Genomic DNA, 7,523 nt, shown 5'->3' on the forward strand with positions numbered 1-7,523 from the left:
GAGAAAAAATATTGATATAAATAATATATACACATGATGTGTTTTGATGTTTTTAATCATTAGGTTCGATAACATTTAGTATGCTGATAAAATATATTTAATTAGCAGTTAATGTAGTTTTATTTCCTTGCAAGTTTCCAACAAACTGAAAAAGTTGTTCAGGTAGGTACTTTAGAAAATGTACAAAAAATATTTTTTATAAACGCCTATTTATAATATACAGAATTTCAATTAATAAAATCTTTACAAAAGAGAAAAATTTAAAGGCCTTTAACGATTTTCTTAGCTTGATTTTTAAGAACGTCTTACGAAAGAGGGTTGAAGGAAATCCAAGAAAAACAAAGTATTGCCGATATCAATTCATAGATGGCACTACTTATACTATTATTAGTCAGATAAAATTAGAAAATTAAACGTATTTTAAAAAAAAGGTACTAATTATAGAAGATATGCCATAAAGTATTTTTAATTCTTCAAGAGAAATTACCATTTTACTGTCCACTTTTTGATCCTATGTTTATCCCATGAATATTTTAAAATTTAACTTAAGTAGATAAATTTTCACAAAATAGAAAAGAATTAAAAACACCTATATCGAGATTCTTGATTTTATTATATTAAGCCACCTTTATCATATTAAAAATAAACTGGATTAGTATTGTAAATATAAAACGCTCTGAAAACTAAAATATAATTTTTCAATTTACGGGATTCATAATGCATATTTTTATAATATTTATAGCATACCTATACACAACTAAGCTTAACTGCACTAAAATAAATAATTTAGATTTTAGCTATAATAAGTGCATAGCAGGACATCAATAATATAACCAAAAAAAATGCATAACTCATGTGTTTTATTATTTCTTCAAGTACTTCAAAATATGTAACTTAAGGCAATTATATTTGTTTAACTTTATCAATAATTATTAATAATAAGAAAGCAGATCATAGGAAAGCTAGCCATTTTAGCCAAAATTTAAATATCCACGGGTTAGAGGTACGTCGAATAATATAAGGTTTACAAAGTGCTAAGTCTTTTAGGAAGAGAGTTACGGGTTGGTTTCGGCACACAGATAGAGAAATATTTCATATTCCTTTAAAAGTAGTAAGCAATTAGACAATAACTAATTAATTTAACATTTTAATTTTTAATAAAGAAAATAGGAAAAAATTATAAGTATTTAAGGAACATTCAAAAACCTGTATGTATTTTAACAAACTGCGACATATTTTTTAAAGTACAATTTAATATACAATAAATATTATATTTTGTTGTATACTACTTAATCTTTCTCTACAGTTTCGATATCAAAGGTGACATTTCAAATCCTGGCGAATTATAACCTCACACAAGTCATGCCGGGAGCACGTACAATATGGAGCGAACCAAGTACAGCTGATTTTTTCTTTAGATCATACTTACAGAGATTCTCGGGTAAATATGCGCTTAAATTCAACATTCAGTTCTCGATATTTGTCGCGCTTTTCAACCTCCTTGATGGAAATATTGGATTATGGTGATGCGGAAAGCTCAATGAGTTAAAGAGCAGATCTCTTTAATGTTGGAGTTCAGCACTTCAATATTGTTGGCTTACATATGTCGGGAAGTGGGGAAGGCATAATTTCAATAAAGAAGGCATTTTCACGATTACAGAGTCTATTTCCTGTGGGACGTATGGAAGGATGAGCTGTTCATCCAAACCATATGCAAACCACAGATGAAAATACAGGATTCGCAGAGCAGCATTATATCGATTGATGTACAGTAACTGAGCATAAGTGGAAGGTGCAAGCTGAGAGTGCACGCTCTAAAGGAGATGTCGTATGTATTTCCTCGAAAAATATGATTCTTCAACCAGTGTGTTGACTAATCGTTCTGACAAGCCATTACCAATCCTTCTATTTTGGACTTAAATCCTGCAGGCTTTCGGAAGGTTAAAGTTTATTTGAGGGGCAGATTATTGTCCCTCGTGTACCCGAAGAACACAAAGTTTATTGGTTTGCTCATGTGTTTGCTTTTACTAAACCGGTTCTCTACCTACCACTAGGTAGAGAAATGTGGCAGCTCCTGCAGAACCGTGAATATTAACGAGCTGCAATAACGAGTCATTACATCCCAAGACTTTCTGTAATACCTCTAGGACAACTATTTTATGTAGACTCTCGATGTTTAACAATTCTCTACTTCCTCTCTACTTTCAAGATGGCGGGGAACTTTTCATTGATTAACTTTATTTCAACACTTTTTGAACAATGTGGACAGTTTTCAGAAGAACAGTGTTTTGTAGATCAAGTGGATTGTGCTGTCCCGCGGTTTCTTTCATAGTTCTGTACTGTCACATAAGCCCTGGTACTGCCTGACTACCCGGATGACTCTTGTCTCATATTCTTTCTACTTCTATCTCCAGCTTCTTGTATTGCAACCTTTTGTCTGCCTCTTTTGCTGTAATATTAAAATCAGATAAGATGGAAGCATCTATAATCAAGGTTTGTTTACGTCACTTTGTCTTTTAGTGTAAGATATTGTTTTATGGCCTTCATACATAGATGAGTATGTTTAATCTCGTCTCATATGTGTGTGATCTTATTGGTATCTACTACAGAGTCAGGTTGCAATAATCTTATTTTATAATATATTCTGGTGGACGTAAGATATTCGTTTTTGGCAAGGATCGAGAAAGGGGAGACAACATAGTGATACATTTCAATTTCTATCCACCACAGGCTACATGTTTGTTTGGCTTATGACGGTTTTTCGAATTTTTGTCCTCAGATAGTTAGTTCGCTTGCAATAGATCACTTGTTCTTGACATGCAGGGATAAGTGCATCCATTTCCACTTTCAGTTCTCTATATTTGAGCCACATGCACCGGCTTTGTTAACAGTTCCTTTTTTTTAATTCTATTTTTATTTCTATTATATATAATATATTCTATTTTGAGTTCTTGATGTCGCGATTTGAACTTGTTCATATTATTTTCTCGCTGTTTGATTAAATACTTTTTTTTTATTTATTATTATTGTTATTAATCAGCAGATTTTCACTTAAATACTCCGATTTTGTTAGGCAGACCTGCAAAAATTCATTTTATTCTGAAACTGTTGAGTTCATTAATAATCTATTCCTCAGTTTATTTTTATAGAATGACTTATATGGAAGAGACTACTAGGTATAGTAAATTATGAAAATTATGGCAGACATTGATTTGGCCAAAATTTCCAAGAATATCCTTTACTCTATTTTCCAGTATAGTTGCAACTGGAAAAAGACAAATGTATCCTTTAATCCCAATTTATTTCGTAATCATTTATGGCAGATTTTTAGTGAAAGAATAAAAAAAATATAGGGGTAAACCATTTTTTTACATATTAATATATATGAAAATTTATTAGACAATAATAATAAATATATTATGTACTAAAATATATTAAACGATAAACAATAACATATAAAAAATTGAACGAAAAATTTTTTTAATTAAGTTATCATTTACAATATAAAGTTAAAGGCAATTAGGCTTTCCTTAATTTTTTCTGCATTTCTGTTATAAGTATCTAAATATAATATTATAATATTTTGCAAAATAAAAAAAATCTTGAATAGGTTCCCTGAAGCATATTTACTAAACGTATTGTAATATTCTTAGAGGCATAAAGAAAAAGCATGATTGCATATTTATATAAAAATAATTAACCCTATACTAATTATATTTATGTAAAATAAGAATTAATAATGTATTTGTAGAAATAGTTAAATAAATCTAAACTTGATTGCTTAATTTTTCTTATTTATGGTATATTTAGCAATGCCATAAAGGCCTTTGATACAGCAAACCACAATATTTTTATAAGCAAACCATAGTATCAGAGAAATCTTTTGTAAATTTATAAAATGGTAATAATATAATACCATGAAATTGGTAATGATACATATAATACTAGGTTTCCTTCAAAGTCCAAACTATAACCTAAGGTATGATTTATTCTTTACCAAATCGATAAAAAATCATATAGCGACGAATTGGACTATAAAGTCGTCATTTTCCATACATTAAAAATAATTTTATTCTAGAAACTTAAGAACATATTCAATTTATTGAATAAATCCGGGACTCGAAATAATTTAAGGAAAAACGTTAAAATTAGGTCTGAATAGCAAGTGTAATGAAGGTAAAAAGTATGAGTATCAAAGAGTCCGAGATTTCTAAAAATGACACCAATAATCAGCGAATTAACCCAAGTATTGATTTCGAAGAATAAATGGTGATAACATACTCTCTATACATCTTTCCCTAAGGCTTTAATTCCAGTGAATAAAAAACTTGAGTATTAAAATTTGTTGTATCAGGTATCGTCTAATATTATTTTAGGAGTTTACAGGAAAGAGTTTACATGAAACTGTTTAATTAAAGAAAGTTTTTGCGAAATTATTAAAAAAAAGTTATGTTTACAAGTACCATAAAGTTGTAATTCACCCAAAATGTTACCCAAAGTTTAATATTCAATTGAAAAAAATGCATTTGGATGCTCCAGTAGTCCATCTATGAATTTCCTTAAGCACGAGCGTGCTTTTTCTATGGCTAATATGAAATAAATGCATTTAGAGAATATTCATTGTTGCCCTTGTTTCGAAAGAACTACTTGTGGCGCGATCATGAATAAAAGTCAGTGGACCTAAAAAGGTAAACCACTGAAATAGATGATAATAATATAGCAATTTTTCAATCATATGTCATGGCGCCATCTAATAGTCAGGCTTTAAAATATTAACTAAGGTATCTAAATTGATAGTCGTATAAAAGGTTTAGAAAATCACATGAGTAAAATTTAAAATTCTACCCTCGTAGAACTATTCTGGTCGCTATCAGAGACTCGTTTGCTGACCCTGTATGAAAGACAGCCAGATTTTGAACGCAACTGGCTAGTGTCCAACACCTGGCAGGCCTACGACCAGATCTATGCCAACAACTCTATTGAACCTTCCATCTCTGGATTTTGGCATTTAATTTGAAAAAATACGGATTGCATACAGGATACATGTGTGAAGTACGGGCTGGGCATGCTAAAATTTGGTTCTCTAGGATATATGACAGCTGAGACAGTAGACTATAAAGGCTTTATCACTCACATGGCAGGCAGAGAGTGGTGGGCTGCATAAGTAAACAGAGGTCCATCCTATGTACCAATAGACGGCTCCAGATTGGCTGACAGAGCGGATGTAGGCTTTTGTGATGTGTCTACTTGCTTAAGGTGAGTATATTCAGAGTTAAAGTATTACAATTCGGATAGCAAATTTTAAATTGTGGTCTCTGTAACACAGTCATTTTATTCTGCTCGCACAATATAGCCGCCATTATGGCCGAAGAGGTAAGCTCTAAACTCATATTATAGTAAAGGTTCTAAAGAAACTGGTCAAGACAGGCTGCAGTGTTTGAATTATCTGAGTGTGTAGCCACTCAGCAGACGCCTTTCCTAGACCGTGGTCCGCATAGTAAATCGGCATTGCCAAATATATAGGTGTTTAGTCGCTAAAGAATCCGCTCAACAGTAAGATACCCCAGAGGTAGATGGAAGAATAAGACGGACCAAGGCACACATAGCGGGGCCATATGCCTGTCTCACCATACTATTACCGCGCCAAGTGTAAAGAGTAGTAAGTAGTGACAAATGTTTTAACTGACACTGGCACTGATTGCGGACAATCCGGAGTGTCGTTGGTATTTGGAGGAAGAAAAACTGCAGACTATCTTAGTGGTGAGTTTCCAGCATTCATGAGGGTTCGACTCTAATAACTGGACATACAAATTTTTAGACCAGAGCGCCCTATTGGCTTTTTCAGTACATAATTTTCGAATTCGTTCTGTCCTTTAAAGAGGCTGTTGAAATTGAGTAGCGATTCTTCTAGGATCGAACGGTAAAAGTATAATTAGATAATTGTGACCGTTTACAGATTTGCTTCCAAGGCAGTTGACTACTAGGACATCCGGTGAGTAATGAGGGGGCATCAGGGGCTCAACAACTCCCTTGGCTAGTCAGTGTCCACCTAATTCATCAACCATCTCCTATCCTATGAACGATTTTTCTGTATAATGGGCTAGCCTAGACTACAATTTGAAAATTTACTCTCTCACTAGGACGCCCGAGGAAATCATCACTAAACCAATTTAATTAATTCCCATTCTAGATTTCACCATTTCATTGTCAATATTGATTTAGCTCTGCATGAATCAGTAGAGATCTTGTAAATACAGTTTGCTTCCTAATTGTAAAATATTTGGTGTATTATGTTTAATGGGCTTACAGAGCTTAGTTCAAGTAATTGTTAACCTGAAAAGTACAGGCTACCGTCGGATATATATCTATATTCGACCATTTTAGGAAAAGATCAATTTAATGGGTTAAATTGCTTTTTTTATCAAAAGTAATTTAAGCCACTAAAGAACTTAAAAATATTAATATGTATTTTACTAAGCATATGCAATAGCTTCTGGTATACTTTAGTCATTTTCTCTGTTAAGGCTAAAAGAGCAAATATTTGAAAATAAATTATTCTGCATATTTTTACAGATATTTTAACTTGGAGGGTTAAAACAGGCAAAAACGAGAAAATCTAAACCAACTAATTAGCTCATATAAATAAGGATGACGATATGCTAGTAGGGGTCTATGTTTGTAAAGGTTTCTTAAACCCAACATAACGAAATTTAAAAAATATATATATAAACAGCTATTACTTAGTCTAAGAAGATCTTAGGTCTTAAAGCCGTAAATTTTATTAAAAGAAAGTAATTGCGTTGCTTCAAATACTAAAATATATAATAACAAAATTCTTTAAAAAATAATATTTACCTTCTTTCACACATAGATCTAAATTATTTTTATCCTTTTATTATTAGCCCTTTAGCTGGATAACTGTACAAAAACTTAAATAAACGTCTTTAATCTAAACTTCTCCCAAGTCGACTCCATTTTCCAAGAACTTGTAACAAAAAAAACCAAAAAGAAAAGTTATACGGAAAATTCCCGGTCTCGATCCGAAAAACTAAAGCACCGTTCCGCGCGAAGCCAAAAAAACAATTGCGCCACACATTTAAAAATGTGAAAAGCGCAACATCAAATTTCGTTTTAGAGAAACCAAATTATACCTTGACCTAGGTAAGAACTTGTCTATTTATTGGACTTATTCCTGAATCTAAATCGCGTTATTTTGTCACTGATTTTTCCAAACTTCATCGCTCACTTGTCGGTGCTTAGATAAAAACCATTTTATGACTTCCCAGATTAGCACCATCAAAAATATATCAAAACTGTATGGCGTCAAACTATCTACACTACCGAAAAAAATTATCTGTATCCGTAGACTGCAGCTGTAGCGACTGTAAAAATGCATTTTTTCCTCTTTAATATATATGCGATTTTTCATTTGAACTTAGAGACTGCTCTTATCAGCAAAAGATAAATAGTTTCTGGAAAAATTTCCCAATTTTTTCGAGATAAGGAAAGGCAATATAGATAAA

General features: G+C 32.0%; 1 protein-coding gene across 6 annotated transcripts in view; it reads right to left on the bottom strand.

Annotated features, from left to right (window-relative positions):
• Nucleotides 1–7,370, bottom strand: part of LOC126738923 (zinc finger protein 135-like) — a 231,375-nt gene extending 224,005 nt beyond the window's left edge. For all 6 annotated transcript variants that reach the window (XM_050444407.1, XM_050444410.1, XM_050444409.1 and 3 more), the window contains exon 1: nucleotides 6,856–7,370. The gene's annotated coding sequence lies outside the window, so the exon portion shown is untranslated. The remainder of the gene's footprint in view (nucleotides 1–6,855) is intronic.
• Nucleotides 7,371–7,523: the final 153 nt, after the last annotated feature.

Source organism: Anthonomus grandis, chromosome 7 (genome assembly GCF_022605725.1).
Source record: "Anthonomus grandis grandis chromosome 7, icAntGran1.3, whole genome shotgun sequence".
In the NCBI taxonomy this organism is placed as follows: domain Eukaryota; kingdom Metazoa; phylum Arthropoda; class Insecta; order Coleoptera; family Curculionidae; genus Anthonomus; species Anthonomus grandis.